Consider the following 19,545-nt stretch of genomic DNA (forward strand, 5'->3'; position numbering starts at 1 on the left):
CAGGATCCTTGTGTCTGGATTCTGATTGCTGGCATCCTGACTGCTAGTATGTTAACCGGATCCCCTCTGCAAATACGTTTGGAACCATAACAGTATTACATATAACTCATACATATATGATTTGTGTATTTTTCTAAATCCAATCTCTTATCGGAAATGGAAATGAATAGTCTGCCTAGAAAAGATAGTTTAGCGTGACGACAAAGCTTGTGCAATCAAAGCTTAGACATGTCATGAGATAGCTGATACTGTTCTCCAACTGCTCAACACACAAGACTTAATGAATCAAGCATAATTCTCAGATAATAGTATCATTGCTAAATAATGAAGACACACTTGCAATTGCATAGACATCTAGGAAATGTCAGGGCACATAAATTAGAACTATGAGGCATATTTAATAACCGGTGATATTCTTGTTATCACTCATTACTAATCTTGAACGGTGCTCCAACCAATCAGCTCCTAACTGTCATTTTTTAAAACACATGACAGGTATCACTCTTTATTAAATATGCCCCTATATCTCACAAGCTTCTTCATAATAACTACTTAGTTAATGGTGGAAATCCTATTCCTCATGAAGGGTATGAGTTGGCGTTGCCGCGGTGTGTAAATGCCAGCTATTGCACCCGAACTTGCCCCCTTCGCGGCCCTTTCTAGTGCCATACTTGCACCCATGAATACATCGCGGGGAATAGGATTCCCCCTTATATTTAGTACAATTTAGCACAGTATGTGTAGTCCTTATAGTGTGTCAATAAAGCTTGCAATGTTTTGTACTAGTGGGTGATCTGAAAAAGAGTACAAAAGAAAAAGGCAGTGGAGGCAGAGGCCTGGGCAACGGTAAGTGTACTGCCTGCAATGGTATATGAGATGTGTTAGCAGTAGTCTTATTTTCACTTAAAAATCCCAACACAACCATTAGCAACTGTGATCAGAGTTAATGTTCACACATTTGTACACTTGAAAAACAGAGAGCTATCAACAACCATGATCAGGGTTAATACCGTACATTTGGGAAGGCAGAGTTGTCAGCAAGAACAGTCAGAGTTAATGCCAGACATTTGGTACACTGGAAAGTAATAGAACTATCAATAAGCATAGTCAGGGTAACCTGTCAAGCCAGAGAATTATCAGTAAGAACGGTCAGCGATAGCGCTAGTATTTCTATACACTTGGAAGTCAGAGAGTTATCAATAAGAATGGTAAGAGTTAATGGCAAAAGCTTGGTACACTTGTGATCAGTCTGGAGCACACAAATTAACACTAGACACTGTTACATGGACAAAATAATCCAGCAACTATACAGCTAGTTTGGTTAATAGAGCAGATGAAGTGCGTTAGTCACTGGTGATGATGTATCTCCCCAGCCCATTTAGTTACCACTGTCAGCGCACACAACATGATTTTACAGGAGCAACACTGCCAAACCTCAATGGTACACGTGTGTTCAATGCGAACAAATCTATCCAGTGCCACAACCAAAATGCTAAGGACAAGAAAGATTGTGGCAATTATTTCCAGGTAAAAGGTTTATCAAAGCTGGCACTTCAGACATAATACTGTATGTGTGGGAATACATCACAGAGGATTTTGGCAAAGTTGCTGCACTATGTGACACTGCTTAAGGCCTAACATACTATTAATTTGCCACTGTGCGCAATCTACTTCAAACACATCTGCAGAGCAGGGATAGTTGTTTACTTTTGCCACATCATATGAACAATAGAATAGAAGCATCTTACACGTTGCATTCAAAGAGCAATCACTTTCATTATCATCCGTTTCTGCTTATTGAAGCTCACAATCTGAATTCCCTACCACGTAAATTCATTCAGACACGAGGGTCCAATTTTTCAGAAACCAATTAAAAAATATCAGTATGTGTTTGGAATGTGCAAGGAAACTGAGGCATCCATGAAATATATAAAGATGAGCACAAGGAGAACAAACAAACTCCAGACAGATAGTGCCTTGGTTAGAATCGAATACTTGCCGCCATTGCTGTTAGGCAGCAATGCTAGCCATTGTGCTGCCAAGCCATTATGCTGCCATGATGTTTTACTTATAAACTGCAGTATAGTAGCTGCTGCGTGAGTTACTGGAAAGGCCTGTGTTCTTTTTTACTTTCATAAGGCCAAACAGCCTAAGTCTGTCATAGAGTTGTCACTTTTTTTTTTTTTTTATGAAATGTGCCAGATAGAGTTATGTCAGCACAATAAGAAAACATTTTTGCAATTCTGTCTAAGGATTGTTGGGCGTTGACGTCCTTTGACTAGATATTTAATTGTCACATATGTCAAGTTATCTTAAAGGGATATCCCGCTGTAGTGGGGTATCGTACATATAGTGAGCTTCAGTGTGAGTTTTATCCCACCCGAATTATAGTACAGTGGTAGCCATGCTCATCTCTGCTGCGATGCGGCATGCTGTATGGCGTGCCGGGCTGCAACTATTTGTAGCCGGAAATCACTCCAATAATTCCTCATCTTTGCTACATCGCAACAAAGATGAGCATGGCTACATCTGTATGTGACTACTGCAGGACTGGTAGTGACGTGAATAGGAGGACTTCAGCTTATTGTCCAATGTCATTTTAGGCAAGAGACTAAGGGGGGCATGTACTAAGTAGTAATAAAAGTGAAGAAGTGAGCCAGTGGAGAAGTTGCCCATGGCAACCAATCAGCATTGACGTAACATTTATAATTTGCATATTATAAACATATACAGAGCAGCTGATTGGTTGCCATGGGCCACTTCTCCACTGGCTCACTTCTCCACTTTTATCACTGCTTAGTACGTGCCCCCCTAAATACAGGTTCACCAATCTGGTTCCAGCCAGTGTCACTAGATAAAAATGTTGCCGACCAACAAAACTGAGCCCCTTGTATATAATGCCTCCTTACAGCAAATTCTGTTTGTGGCAATACCGGTAATGTCATTCATATAGTTCATACAAGATATTGTAATCTTTGTGCTATTAACATAAATATTTTATATTTATATCTTCACTGAAATGTTCTCATTGTGAGACCTCACTATGGGGGTAATTCCAAGTTGATCGCAGCAGGAAATTTTTTAGCAGTTGGGAAAAACCATGTGCAGTGCAGCTATAACATGTGCAGAGAGAGATAGATTTGGGTGTGGTGAGTTCAATCTGCAATCTAAATTGCAGTGTAAAAATAAAGCAGCTAGTATTTACCCTGCACAGAAACAAAATAACCCACCCAAATCTAACTCTCTCTGCAAATGTTATATCTGCCCCCCTGCAGTGCACATGGTTTTGCCCAATTGCTAAAAAATTTCCAGCTGCGATCAACTTGGAATTACCCCCTATTTGTATTGTTTAGAACAAATTGAGAAAAACCAAGTAAGCAGATCTTACCCGTATGCCAGTACCCGCTTGTTCCAGTAAAGGCCGTCTGGCTCCTGGTTACATTTATACTGAACGGGAGTAGGAGAATAGTGCCAGGGCTATTTACAAAATATTTCCAGCGTGATGCAAAGCGATAATACTGGATTACAGCTGTAATGAAAACCCAGCTCTGCTGATGCACAGTCCGCATTGTTCTAAGAAGCAGAGTTGGAGAATTATTTCATTAGCTTTCACATTCGGCTGGCCCAGCATTGTTTGGTCTGTTGGTTGGGAGATTTGAACTTTGCATGCATCAGCCCTCTGAATGCCAAGACCTGGAACATCTCATTTGAACAAATACACCAGCCAACCAGTCAGGGCTTACAGAGCAAATGATTCTGTCCTTTGTAACAACCTGCACCTTGCACAGCTCAGGATCCTACAGTAGGAATCAGTCATTGGAACACACTGTCATTCATTTTAACAGCAGTCATATCAAACCGTCATACACTCGGCATCCCAGCATGTACTTAGCTGTAGATTAGACAAGAAAATAACAACCTTTATCAAGATAACCTTTATTTATCTGTATATTTATCTGTAAGAGAGCATGGCTCATTGTGCGGAATAGACACAGAAATAATGATACAACAACTATTTTATGAAGAAGTGTAGATGCTCATGAAAAGGTGTAAACAGATTGGGAGCTGCACATTGTGGCCTGCTAAACCAAATGCAGATCTGCTGGTAAACATTTCACAAATAAAAAGTCCCCATGAGCAGGCTGAAACATTGATTCACTCGTAATACTGAGGATTCACAAATAGAAGTTGCTTCTGTAAACAGATCCATATAATAGGGTGATAAAGTATATATGTATACAGTATATGCTGGTCACCCAGAAAGAGATACTGTCACTGATTTTGCCAGCTTTACCAATATTCAGGGCCATCTTAATGTATAGACGCACTGGGCAGCTGCCCAAGGTCAGGCAATTCTTGGGTCCTTCGAGCAGAGGTAGGCGGTGGTGAGGCAGCATTCTCTGCCTGCCTTCCAGCCTGCAGCCAGACAGTGAATGGCTGTCAGCATGCTGATTGATGATTGACTTGAGCTATCATGTGCTGTCGACAGGACTGCTGGGCCCCGGTAATATTTTGCGTGTGTGGCCTAATTGCGGGAGGCATGGCCACATCCATTCCTCCCAACTTTACCTTGGAGGTATTCGGGTCTATCGAAAAGGAAACGTGACCTCGGTCATGAGTGGTGTGGTCTCACATGAGTGGGCGTGACCTCACGAAACTGACCTTTTTCCAGCCTTTTGGGGGCGTGCCCAGCACTCCCCGAGCAGCTGGGCAGCCCCCTGCTCCCCTCCTAGCACTAAATACATGCCGTGTGCGTATGCACAGCATGTATGCAGTGATCACAGCTGCTTTGCAGAGCAGAGCAGCAGATGATCAAAAGCTCCCCCAACTGCCCCCCTGCCCACGGGACACTGCGACGTGCGGGAGGGACAGCGGGACAGTGTCCGAATAGTGGGACTGTCCCGCTGGAATCGGGACAGTTGGCAGGTATGGCCACACCACCTTAGGAAAACGTGGGGGGGGGGGGGTATTTTTATGCTGATGAGAAGAAGGGATGCTTCTTGAGTCCCCCAGCCAGGGGCAATTCAAGGGGGAAGCGCAATCAGTGGGATCGCTCCCCTACTACCCGCACAGACAGAGGCTGTTGCAGTAGACTCTCTTGTATCACTGTAGCCAGGGACGGATTAGGGACAAAAAGCGGCCCTGGAAATATTTGTACTAGTGGCCCCACATGGGCAGCACCAGAGGTGTAAGGTCTAGCCATGGGCCATGGCAGCAGCACCCTCCCCCGAAGAATTTCCAGATAGTGGGCATGTCCAGCATCAAGGGGGAAGTTAAAAGGACCCTGGTCCCTTCATAAGGTCTGGTCCCGGTTAATTAGTACTAGCTCCCCCCCTCCCTTCTCAGTGGACCTGGAGCTATCCACCAAACGGAGTGCAGCTTTCTCTACCTGGCTCCTGGCCTGCTGCCAGACTGAATAATGGCTGTCAGCATGCTGATTGGTGGATGGCTGGAGCTATCCACAATCCAAATGCTGACAGCCATTCACTTTATGGAAGCATGTGCAGGGATGATGCAGGAACACAGGAGGGGCATGTTATGGTTCTTTTTTAATTGGTTCCCGTGAATGCATGTGTAGGGTCCCCAGTGCATTGCTTTGACCAGGACCTACAATGTTGTTAAGACGGCCCTGGTAATATTGTCATACAGTATATGGCTCCAAAACAGTGAGCTGAATGAAGTCTGCCAACTGCACCAATAGAACCCCCCCCCCCCCCCCCATGTGATTAATCTGCTCATCCTGATTGGATGCATGCCGCCTTCAATACAAATGTTACCTTTTACATGACAATATATTAAAATAGTTCTATTCTGAAATAAATATTTTCCAGTCGTACCAGACTTAGGGGAAAATTGATTATGATCGATTTAAAATCGATGAAAAATTATTAAAATTGATCTCAGTCGATGTTGAGTTGCAAGGTCTGAAACACACATTTGCTAACAAGTGATTTTTTAATATTCATTTTTAAATATTAAGAAATGTGTATTTTGTCCCTGGAAGTACATCGATTTTGATTGATTTTCAGCAATTTTAAATCTAACAAAATCAACCTTTAGCAAATTTTCCCCCTAATTTGAAAAGACTGACCCTCCCACTACACATGAATGTGAGGTCATCAGCAGATCTCTCTAAACCCATTTTGGCTCTTTGTAAATGGGCTGTTACCATTCTTCCAAAGTTCATGACCCCATCAGTTGCTGTATATTACCCCTTTTCCACTAGCTTTTAAAACACGGGTAAATGTGCGGGGCCGCGCATTTACCCTTGTTTTTCCCTAGTGGAAAAGGGTCCCCCTGCAAATTCCAGGATCAAGTGATCCAGGAATCCTTCCCGGGTAGCTTGCCGGGTTGAACACGTGTTCAACCCGTTAAGCTGTAGTGTGAACGGGAGCCGTGTCGAGGCAACACGGCTCTCGTTCACAGTGTATGGGAGGGCGGCGATGGGAGATCATGTGATCTCCCAGCGCCGCCCCTGCCGCGTCAGCAGCAGCGTCACCAACCCGGCAATATGCCAGGTTGGTGAGCGCTGTGTGAAAGGGGGCTGTAGCACGGGTCGCAGCCGTGTCAGGCGACACGGCTGCGACCCGTGCTACAGTGGAAAAGGGGTATAATATGAGGTACATTAAGGTCATTGTTTATTCCTGAATGTAATACTAAAATGTCAACAATTACCGGAAACATTTACATGCAGTTATTGCTGCAAAAGGGGGTCATACCAGATACTGAAAGCAAAGGTTCACAAAACAATCTTCACTAACTGAGATGGTATTGTAATAGACTATGGGACCTTTTTTATCACCATCCGCATCCAGGATGCGGATGACAAGTGATAAAATCACCCAAACTCCCACTGCGATAATTGATTACATCGCAGGGATGTATCAATTATTGCATGCAGGGACAGAGCTTGCAGCACTGCGCTATTCAATTTGTGGGCATTTCTGACAGGTTTTTGCCCGTTTTCGACAATGCTGATCCTACTTTTTTTAAAGTTGAATTGGGAATTGTTGAAAACGGGCCAAAAACCTGTCGGAAACGCCTACAAATTTGACAAAAAATGTGGATCCGTGGCAAATCCACGTGTTTTCAGACAAGTCGAATTTTTCAAAAGGTCAGAAAAACGGCACTGGAAATAAATACTGTAGGTTGAATCCAGATTCAACCTAAAAAAGTCGAAAAGTGCTGTTTTTCTGACTCGTCAGAAATTCCAACACTAATTGAATAGACCTAATAGAGTTGCTATTTTTGTTATTTAAATAGTGGAGCGCCACCATATTTTCCTCTCTCTCTCTCTCTCTCTCTCTCTCTCTCTCTCTCTATATATATATATCTATATATCTATATATATATATATATATATATATACTAGCTGAATACCCGTGCTTCACTACGGAATTTCAAGTATAATCACAAAGATTTTATTTTAAGAGAATCTATAGTCTCTGTGTTTTATTTTCACAATGGGATATACCTAAAGTTAACTGGTTAGTTTATCACAGAAGATCAGCAATTAGACTTAAACCGGACATGCTCCGCCCGCTTCTGCCAATCTGGCAAAAGGCTGGCTCCGAGGAGAATAATCTGCCTCCTTCTCTGCCCCTTCCCACCTCTGATGCTGCCCTGCTCAGTGCTGGAAATGCAGGGACGATAGGCCAAGCTCCGCCTGCTGTATGTTAAATATGTAAGGTCTCCTTACTTAGCTTCGTGCTCTCCTTATGGCTCCTCCTTTGAGGTAAAAAAGTTAAAGATTTTTGCACAACACTTAAGGTCACTGAGACATTTTATTTTTCCCCTTCTCACCCCCTTTCTGACGGGGGCTGAACTTGGACTGAAACGGCATCGGGAGTGTCAGTATTCATCTCAGCGACCCCGACAACTATGGATTTTTACATGTCACCTCCTTCGCACCCCCACCCCTAGGAGTGCTAGGGGTGTCTTACCCCCACAGTATTTTTTTCCAGAGTGTAAGTCAAGTTTGGTGTCAATTGTTCCAGCCATTCCACAGTTATGCTGGAACATACATACACACGTACATCCGTTTTTATATTTATAGTCGGCCGTCGGCCGACTTTGGATTTGTATTAGCCAAACCACCGTAACTGCCTTTGGATTTGGATTTTTTTTTCAAATTTACAAAAAAAAAGCTAAATCACTTAATTTGGGCCTTTTTTTGTTCCTAGAGCATTATTAACCTCAATTACATTAATTTCCAGTCATTTCCACTCAATTTTGACCACCTCACAGCTCACAATATTGTTTACACCAATATTGGCCAAAGGCTGGCTGGCTAAACTGCGGTGTATACAGTGTGTGTTCGATACAGTATGAGTCAGATACAGTGTGGGTTGGATATAGTGCGGGATTCAGGACAGGTTGGACACAGTGCGGGATACAGTGTGGGTTGGATACAGTGCTGGTTGGATACTGTGTGGGATGGATACAGTGTGGCATAAAACTCAGGTTGGATACAGTGTGGGATACACTGTGGGTTGGAAACTGTGTGGGTTGGATTTAGTGCGGGATACAGTGTGGGTCGGATACAATGTAGGATACAGTGCAGTGCGGATACACCAATAGTTCACTTACTGTGACAGGGGATGCCAGTGGTGTCCTCAGTGCGGTAGTGTCGGCAGTGCAGGGGTGCTGTCAGAGTCCTCGGTGTGGGGATGCCGGTAGTGACGATGGTGTACTCAGTGCGGAATTTCTAGTGGTGTTGGTACTGCTGGCTGTGTCGGCAGTGTGGGGGTGTCAGGGGTTTCTTCACTGCAGGGGTGATGGCAGTGTCGGCAGTATCCTCAGTCTGAAGTTGCCGGCGGTGTCTGTACTGGTGAGATGCTGGTGGTGTCGGCAGTGATGGTGGTCTCCTCAGTGCGGGGGTGCTGGCAGTGTCCCCGATGCAGAGTTGTTGGCGGAGTCTGTACTGCTGGCTGTGTCGGCAGTGTGACAATGCCAGGGTTGTCCTCACTGCAGGGGTACCGGCAGTGTTGGTAGTGTCTTCAGCGCAGGGTTGCCGGTGTGGTCAGTACTGCTGGGGTGCTGGTGGTGTCGGCAGTGCAGGAGTGATGGCGGTGTCCTCGATGCTGTGGTGGGTCAGCGGTGTCAGCAGTGTGTGGGTGCTGGCTTAGTCACAGTGTGGGTGGGGCTGGTTGTGTCGGCAGTGCAGGAGTGCTGGTATTGTCCTCAGTGCGGGGGTGCCGGCAGTGTCAGCATTGCCGGAGTGCCGGTGGTGTCCTCAGTGCAGGGGTGTCAGCATCGCGGGAGTGCCGGCAGTATCCTCAGTGCAGGGGTGTCAGCAGAGTTGGGGTGTTGGCACTGCAGGTGGCGGTGTTGGCATTGTGGGTGGCAGTGTAATTACAGCAGTGTGGACCTCCATCTAAACCTATTAAAGTCAATGGGAACACGCTGATTGGCTGAGAGCCGTGACAGACAGCTCTCTCAGCCAATCAGCGGTCAGCCCATTGATCTAATGGGGCTTTTGAAATTGGACACCTTATACACACAGCCTGAAGGTCATTTTAGCCAATATTTTTAAAAACTTTGTGCATTAAATAAAGTGTGTGTACATTCACACAATTCATTTGTTTCATATACACTTTATACACACAGCCTGAAGGTCATTTAATACAATATTTTTAATAACCTTGTGTATTAAATAAAGTGTGTGTACATTCACACAATTCATTTATGTTTCATATACACTTTATACACACAGCCTGAAGGTCATTTAATACAATATTTTTAATACGTTTGTGTATTAAACAAAGTTTGTGTACATTGAGCCATCAGAAAACAAAGGTTTCACTATCTCAGTCTCACTCAAAAAATTCCGTATTTCAGAATATTCCGTATTTCGGAATATTTGGATATGGGATACTCAACCTGTAGTGGTAATGTTTTTTTCATATTTTATGTGTGTGTGTGTGTGTGTGTGTGTGTGTGTGTGTGTGTGTGTGTGTGTGTGTGTGTGTGTGTGTGTGTGTGTGTGTGTGTGTGTGTGTGTGTGTGATCCAGTTTCAAACATTTTTTTTTCTAAACAATCAATAAGAACATAATTGATAAATTTTCTATAAATAAATCTATAAATTTACACTTGCAGAACATACAGTGAAATATTACAGTCACTGCTTTCTACCTTCTCTAAGGTGAAACACACACAGGGGCGGATTGGAAACAAAAAGCGGCCCTGGAAAAATTTGTACTAGTGGCCCCACATGGGCAGCACCAGAGGTAAGGTCTAGCCATGGGCCATGGCAGCAGCACCCACCCCCCAAGACTTTCCAGATAGTGGGCATGTCCAGCATCAAGGGGGAAGTTAAAAAGAAATAAAATTAAATATTCTGAGCACATTATATGATACACCTTCAGAATTTAGGAAACTATATCATTCTTTAGAAAGATATATTTTCTTGCTTATTACACCAACCGTATCCCAATCACTATTCACTCAGTGTTATATGTCAGCCAAACAGGCAGACAGAGCATACACTAGATCACAGGCTAAGTGGCAAAGTCATTTGCATATATGCAAATTATTTTGCATCTTATTCATTAGGTCTATAAATAGGACCACATGTCCTCAAACAAAACAGGCCCCACGGGTGCGTCGGCCCACCGGGAATCTTCCCTGTATACCCTATGGCCAATCCGCCTCTGAACACACATCAGCCCTGGCAAGATTACAGCCGGCACTTTTTGTGCAGGCCCTTTGTGGGACTACACAACGGGCCTGATTCATGTTTGTAAGTAAAGCAAAAAAGCAAGCACCTAGGATAAACCATGTTGCTTTGCAGGTGGGGCAGATGTAATGTGTTCAGACATATTTAGATTTAGGTGGGGTGTGTTCAAACTTAAATCTAAACTGCAGTGTAATAATAAAGCTGTCTAACATTTGTGTATTACATGCAAAAGCAACTAGTAAAATTTACTCTGCACAGAAACAATATAACCCAATATAACTAAATAAAAGGAAAACTGGACATTAGGGCTACTGGCGACCCCCCCCCCCCAAAAAAAAAAAAAAAAAAAACAACAACATTAGGCAGCCACCTCATGGGTGTGTTGGAAGAGCTGCTAAGCTGCTGATTACTTCTTAAAATGTTGGCAGTTACATTAAAGTCATTGATAACTTAAGTACTTGAAAAGTTAAACCCAGGCAGCACCGGGTACTTCAGCTAGTAATACAGGTTGAGTCTCCCTTATCCAAAATGCTTGGGACCAGAGGTATTTTGGATATGGGATTTTTCCGTATTTTGGAATAATTGCATACCATAATGAGATATCATGGCGATGGGACCTAAATCTAAGCACATAATGCATTTATGTTTCATATACACCTTATACACACAGCCTGAAGGTCATTTTAGCCAATATTTTTTATAACTTTGTGCATTAAACAAAGTGTGTGTACATTCACACAATTCATTTATGTTTCATATACACCTCATATACAGAGCCTGAAGGTCATTTAATACAATATTTTTAATAACTTTGTGTATTAAACAAAGTTTGTGTACATTGAGCCATCAAAAAACAAAGGTTTCACTATCTCACTCTCACTCAAAAAAGTCCGTATTTCGGAATATTCCGTATTTCGGAATATTTGGATATGGGATACTCAACCTGTATTATATAACAGATTCTGGCTGTATAACTGCTGAGCCCTCTGTCTCTGTCTCATCCACCTTTCCTGTCTGCATACCAGCAACGTGCGGTGAGCTAAATGGCTCAGGAGGCACTGGCTAACCCCAGAGCCAGATTTACATGCAATATATGAGCCAAAGGGCACATCAGGGCATTATACACAGGTGCAGCATTATAAACTCCTGGAAATCTGGTGAGTTTTGATTAGAGATGTGTGGAAAGGATACACAGGTGAGGCACTGCCTCCCCTGCCATAGACTTTTTACTCCAGAGTTTGGGCTCTAAAAAATATTAGAATAATGCAAAGAAGATATTTCAAACAAATTATCAGTATTTTTCATATATTTTATTTAGTCAAATCTCTGGTTTAAACGTAAGTATGACAGGAAAGCTCTGCCTCACCCCACCGCACGTCACTGGTGCACACACTGTCCTCTTGTATTTCTTTATCAAGACAAGAAGCTTGTGTTGTTATTGGAAGGCCTACATATACTCTATTTCTACACTTCACTTATAGAGTACATGTTCTAAAACTCATCATGCTAAGCTTCCTAGGGAATTAATTGTGTTCCTGGCTCTAATATGTCTTTGTTTTTAGTTATTAGACTCACAAGTATGGCAACAAACATTGCACAACTAAAGACTTTAAAAAAAAAAAAAGACTCTACAGTATCAGACCATCTACAGTATCAGATTAACAACAGGGCACCCGGGATTGTCAGTCACCCAAGCAGAGGTGTAGCTAGGTGTCATGGTGCCTGGAGCAAGGGTATGTTTTGGCACCCCCTCCCCTGTACTGAATTGGGGCATGTTACATTTGAAAAGAAAAATATTTAAGAATCCAAAATTGGTGACAGGGCCGGTTCTACTGAAGCTGAGGGCGAAAGTTTCCATTGGACGCCCCATGTTTAAAATAGGGAAAATATAGGGTTGTGGCTTCAATGGGATGGGGTGTGACCACAGAATAGTACCAATTCACATTATACCACACAGAAGTACCCCTTATACACTTTACGCTACACAGTGGAGCCCCTTATACAAGTTACACAATGCCATAGAACTACTTATACACGTTACACCACAGTAGAGCAGCTTATACATGTTACACCACATTAGAGACGCTTATGCACGTTAAACCACAGTAGAACCATTTATACATGTCATACCACAATAGAACCATTTATACACATTACACCATAGTAGAACCTGTTGGACCCCAGCTGAAGTTAGACCCGTATCACGAACTGGCTGCAGCATTCTTCTGCCTGGAATTTGTTTTCATACAAAGAGGAGCTGCTGACCGGTGCCTGCAAACGGCACGTAGAGGTGGATACTCGTGGAGCATCGCGACTGAGCAGGTTAAATCACAGCGGGCGCCATTGCAGGTGCCTTTATTTCCCGCAGCTCCAAGCCACTGCGGTGGTCGTCGGGATGCATTTGTGCTGATACCACTTGCTCACATCACACGTAAAGTTTCCGGTTACAAAAAGCTCATATCCATTCTATTGTTACATGTTGGATCTTCACATCATAAAGATCTTTGATACAAAGTGACTATCCATTGGGAACAATTAATATATGGGTCTTACCAACAGCCACACTTGATTCAAAACATTCTTTGACCTCATTAAGCCATATAGCTATAGAGCTTGTTTTTTTACACGTCTGTGCACAGAGTATGCTTAAGTCCACCTCCATGTATTAGAAAGTATACATATTTGTTATTATTTTTTGATGTTTTAAAGACCGGTCTTGTTTTATTATATGATAATTTATACAATAGTAAATATATTTTGAATTTATCAGGAGTTTGTCATTCTTGTCAGCCATATCTTGTAATTATATAACTATAGCGCAAGAGTTTTTTCAAATTGGAGTTTTGTGGTTAATTGCACTTGGGTGGTCCAGTGTAATTTATTTGACCTGTGAACCCCAGGTCATTAACTTTTTGCAGCTGAGTTTTACTATATTCAAAATGTTTTTTAACAGAAAATACTATTAGCGCCCGATATAAAGAGGTTTTTTTCATACCACAATAGAACCATTTATACACATTACACCATAGTAGAACCGTTTATAAACATTACACCACAGTAGAGCCACTTATATATGTTACTAATGCAGAGAGAAGTTCTGAAGCAGCAGAAGCTGGGGCAGAGAGAGGTGCTATGGCATCAATGTAGAGAGAGGTGCTGTAGCAGTCAGGGCAGAGAGAGGTGCTGCAGCAGCTGAGGCAAAAAGAGGTGCTGCAGCAGCCGGAGCAGAGAGTGGTATAGCAGGACACTATTAGTGTCTCCTGCTGTAACCACTGGCCTGACCTGTACCCTACCTAATCTCCATGCCAGTGTGCACCCCTCTGCTTCTCTGCTTCTGCGGCTGCCTGTATTGCGGGCAGAGGAAGGTGGATGTTCAGATAGCGGTGCGCCCTTTAGGTTTTCCAGCGCCCGGAGCTCATGCTCCACCGGAGCCACCCTCGCTACACCTCTGCATCCAGGGTCCCCACACATAGGGGCCCCCTAGACAATGCTGCATCACTAATATGGTGAGCACTATGGTATATGTGGACTGGGGGTTGTGTGTGCATAATGTGAACTGGGGCCACTACAGTGTGTTTAACACATTTGTGGTGCTGGGTGTATTTACTTATTAAAATATTGCCAGCATGTCATATTGACAATTTTATTGGTAGGGGCACCACAAACCTTAATCTTGCCCAATGCCACACATATAATAGGCTTTTATTATGACTGGACTACACACCCTAATACACAAACAGTTTGACCAAAATCAAGGTTCTCTGCAATTTTTTATTTTTTTATTTTTTTATCCCTCCATTTTATCCCTGATGGTTTATCTGATTTCTGTTGGTTTGAACAGTTTTGATGGTATTTTGGTATATTGGAAATTTAGTTTAGTTGATGTAACATACAAAGTAACATAGTTGGTGAGGTTGAAAAAAGACCAGTAGTCCATCAAGTTCAACCTGAATTATATTATATTCCCTATTCTATTCTGGTTAAATGCAATATCCTCGGTTATCTTTTTCTGTTAGAAATTTATCTAACCCATTTTTAAATGCATTGACTGTGTCCGCCATTACAACCTTCTCTGGCAGTGAATTCCATATTCGTATTGCACTTAAGGTGAAGAATCCCTTCCTGCGATGAGTATGAAATTTCCTCTCCTCAAGCCTTAGTGGGTGTCTGAGCGTTTTGTGTAGTGGTCTCTTAATAAGCAAATCACCTGATAGCTCTGCATATTGACCCTTTATATATTTGTAAAGATTAATCATATCTCCTCTTAGTCGTCTCCATTTCTAGTGTAAACATATCTAACCTAGAAAGCCTCTCCTCATAGTACAGTGTCTCCAACCTCTTAATCAATTTGGTAGCTCGCCTCTGAACCTTTTTAAATTCTAACATGTCTCTTTTATAGTGTGGTGCACAGAACTGTACACAATACTCAAGATGCGGTCATACCAATGATTTATACAGTGGCAGGATTACACCCTCATCCCTTGTCTCAATTCCCCTTTTAATGCATGCTAACACCTTATTTGCCTTTGCTGATGCACTTTGACATTGTGTACTGCTGCTAAATTTACTATCAATGAACACCCCCAAATCCTTTTCTAATAGCGTTTCCCCTATATTTTCCCCATTTAATTGGTAATTTGCGTGTTTATTCTTAGTCCAAAAGTGCATAACTTCATTTTTCCACATTAAACCTCATACTCCATTTCATTGCCCAAACTTCCAATTTAGATAACTTAATTACCCTACATATTTTAATATCATCAGCAAAAATTGACACTGTGCTTTCTAGTCCTTCTCCTACATCATTTATAAATATGTTAAACAATAGTGGTCCCAGCACAGAACCCTGCGGTATTCCATTGATTACTTTAGCCCAGGTGGAAAACATCCCATTAACCACCACTCGCTGTTCCCTGTTATCAAGCCAATTACTCACATGTACAAATAGTGTTTCCTATACCAAGCTCCCTTAATTTGAAATTCAGCCTTTTGTGAGGCACTGTGTCGAAAGCTTTTGCAAAATCCAGATACACCACATCGACTGTGTTACCCTGGTCAAGATTGTCGCTTACTTTCTTATAGAAGCTAATCAAATTAGTTTGACATTAGTTATTTCTCACAAAACCATGCTGGTTCTTATTAATAGCATGGGATTTCTCCAAGTACTCCTGTATACTGTCCCTTAGTATACTTTCCAAAAGTTTCCCCACTATTGATGTCAGACTAACCAGTCTATAGTTTCCAGGATGGAGTTTAATGCCCTTTTTAAATATTGGGACTACCTCTGCTATACGCCAATACTTTGGTACCATGCCTGATACAAGTGAATCAGTGAAAATCAGATACAGTGGCCTTACTATTTCAGCGTTTAGCTCCATCAGAACCCTAGGATGAAGTCCATCTGCACCAGGAGATTTATTAGTCTTAATTTTTTTTCGACTAATAAATCTCCTGGTGGACTTCATCCTAGGGTGTGTGTTAGGTATAGTGGTTGTGGGTCAGATTAGGCTTTGCTATGGTAGTACAGAATGGTAATCCGGTTCTTAAAATTAAGCATTAGGCTTATTGGGTACACTGTACATTGTAGGCCAATTGTGTTGTCCGGGAAATGGCCACACTACCTGAACGGGTGAGTGTTATGGTAAGTGGGGAGATGAATACCAATATTTTGCTTTGTATGCCGCCACCAATTTGTATTATTATTTATCAATAAAATTTGACATAATTGTAACACCAGCACTATTGTCTGTGTTTTATTTATACAGAAATCATTTCAATTGTGAGGTTACACATATTGTTAGCAAGTTTATATGTATGAAATCATTCACTAGCATTGTCCATGAGCACCCTTCCAAATTCATGCTGACTCTCCAGCTATCAATTTTGATAACCCCCAATTGCCTACTAGCTATTGCTAGATTCCATTATCTGTTTCTCACTGAGCTTACTTCTTTGAGCACATTATTGCCAGGCAGAGCCGTAACTAGACTTTTTGGTGTCCTGTGCCAGAAAGAGAATTGGAGCCCATTTTTCCAATAGGAACATAAGGTAAATGTATCATGGTGAAGGGGCATGACAAAATTGATCCAAGAGAAAGCCCATGCTATTATACCCATTACCACATTTTGTTTTTTATAAATATATATATATATATAATTATATTATATTATACACACACACACACACACACACATTTATAGAAAACTGAAAGAAACTGGATTTGGACACAATACACTTTATTAAATAACACATTTCAATATACTGTCATACAGAGGATTAAAACGTATAACCTGTTTCATCCCAGTCAAACACCCATTTTTTTCACAAAGTACAATATAAGCTTCAAATGGTTAGATTTTTTTATAGTAATATAGTTGTTAAGGTTGACAAAAGATAGTTTGTCCATCGAGTTCAACCCATATTTAATCCAATTAGAGCTTTATCCTTGGATTTCTTTTTCCGCTAAAAATATTTCCAACCCTACTTTAAACTTATCAATTGAGTCAGCCAAGACAACCTTCTCCGGCAGAGAAGTCCACATATTTACCACCCTCACTGTGAAGAAACCCTTTCTTCGCTGATTTTGAAAAGTCCTCTCCTCTAACCTTAGGGGGTGGCCACGTGTTCTGTGATCTTTTGAAAAACAGACCGCATGATAATTCCCTATATTGCCCCTCAATGTGTTTATTAACAGGGCTGGATTAAGGGTGAGAAAAGAAGTTTTGGGGGTCCCCACTACTATATCCCTGAGCACCACCCCTTCCCCCGATACTCAAACCCATATATTGCTAAAGTTATTGTGCTCTCCATCCCCATCCACCTTATGCTCTCCCAGCCCCCAGTTTACTTGTACTTACCAAATGAAAGCTTCAGTCTTCTTCGTGCTCTAGCCTCTCACATCAGTCCTGCAGTCAGCTCCAATGTCAGGCAACACCTCGGCGTCAGCACATAATTGGGTGCTCGATGCTGCCAGAAACAGCTGCTGTATGCCACATGCTTCCGGGGAACACAGAACTCCTCAGCCAACTACGGGCATGTGGGGGCTCTTCCGCTGTGGGGTAGGATCTGGTTGTGGTGCTGCGATCTTACCCACCCATGTGTGTGGTCCATTGGCGATTTCCCTCTTGCTGGTAGCTGTACAGACTGAGGTGAACTTGGTGCAGGAGGAAGCCGAGCCCTAGAGGTACTCCGGCCTGTTGCAGTCACACTCACAGCAGTTACGCAATTGCTGAAACCACCACATCCACGACAGCAACTCGTTCAAACTTACCGGCTTTATGTGTTTACTTATGCGCATGCACAGTAGTACATGTTGCCGGACGGATGCCTGCTGTTAGAGCCACGGCGGGTCCTAGTGCCCGCCGGCTTTAATAGAACTGACGGAGACAGCAGCACTGCTGCTCGAACCTCATGTGCATCACGGAGCACCTCCAGCAGCGGACATGGGCCCTCATTCCGAGTTGATCGGTCGCAAGGCGAATTTAGCAGAGTTACACACGCTAAGCCGCCGCCTACTGGGAGTGAATCTTAGCTTCTTAAAATTGCGACCGATGTATTCGCAATATTGCGATTACTAACTACTTAGCAGTTTCAGAGTAGCTTCAGACTTACTCTGCCTGTGCGATCATTTCAGTGCTTGTCGTTCCTGGTTGACGTCACAAACACACCCAGCGTTCGCCCAGGCACTCCCACCGTTTCCCCGGCCACTCCTGCGTTTTTTCCGGAAACGGTAGCGTTTTCAGCCACACGCCCCTGAAACGCCGTGTTTCCGCCCAGTAACACCCATTTCCTGTCAATCACATTACGATCGCCGGAGCGATGAAAAAGCCGTGAGTAAAATTACTTTCTTCATAGTAAAGTTACTTGGCGCAGTCGCAGTGCGAACATTGCGCATGCGTACTAAGCGGATTTTCACTGCGATGCGATGAAAAATACCGAGCGAACAACTCGGAATGAGGGCCATGGTTGGCTCAGGCTCAGTGTCTCACTATACATTAAGGATCTCCTCAGTGGCATTATATGGGGGCCCCTAATGTGTGGGGTCCCCCAGGACGACCGCCCATGTTGCCCCAGCTTTAATCTGGCCCTGTTTATAAATATTAATCATATCTCCTCTTAGTCGCCTCTTTTGAATCGTAAACATATCTAACATGGTTAGCCTTCAATTATAGTTCAATGACTCTGTGCCCTTGATCAGTTTAGTAGCTCTTCTCTGAACTTTTTCGAGTTCCAATATGTCTTTTTTATACTGTGATGCTGTATACAGTATTCCAAATGTGCCCGTACCAAGGTTTTATATAGTGACAGGATTACACTTTCTTCCCTTGTCTCCATACCCCATTTTATGCATGCTAGTACCTTGTTTGCCTTTGCCACTGCATACTCACACTAGGCACTAGTACTAAGGCTATTGTCGATGAGTACCCCCAAATCTTTCTCCATTACTGATACGCCTACCATTTCCCCATTTAATTTGTAAATAGCATGTTTATTTTTGTCCCAAAATTCATAACTTTACATTTCTCTATATTAAACCTCATATTCCACTTTGCAGCCCAAACTTCCAATTTAATTAAGTCATTCTGTAGACAGTCAACATCTCTATCTGTTTTAATTATTTTACAGTTTATTGCCATCTGCGAAAATTGACACTTTTCTCTTAAGACTGTCACCCAGGTAATTTATAAATATGTTAAATATAAGAGGCCCTAGTACAGACCCAGTTGGAATATTTACCATTGACCACAACTCTCTGCTCTCTATTTTCCAACCAATTTTTGACCCAAGTACAAATTTTGTTTCCCAGCTCTCTTAGTACCCCCTATCCTGCAGCGCTATGTGCGGTGGCACTCTCTGCACATACCTA

The 19,545-nt window shown here is 42.6% G+C and overlaps 1 protein-coding gene across 1 annotated transcript in view; it reads right to left on the reverse strand.

The window, feature by feature from the left end:
* The window catches only part of CRYBB2 (crystallin beta B2), a 32,562-nt gene extending 28,900 nt beyond the window's left edge, over nt 1-3,662 (reverse strand). The window contains exon 1 of the mRNA XM_063913436.1: nt 3,389-3,662. The gene's annotated coding sequence lies outside the window, so the exon portion shown is untranslated. The remainder of the gene's footprint in view (nt 1-3,388) is intronic.
* Nucleotides 3,663-19,545: the final 15,883 nt, after the last annotated feature.

This window comes from Pseudophryne corroboree, chromosome 1 (assembly GCF_028390025.1).
Source record: "Pseudophryne corroboree isolate aPseCor3 chromosome 1, aPseCor3.hap2, whole genome shotgun sequence".
NCBI classification, from domain to species: Eukaryota; Metazoa; Chordata; class Amphibia; order Anura; family Myobatrachidae; genus Pseudophryne; species Pseudophryne corroboree.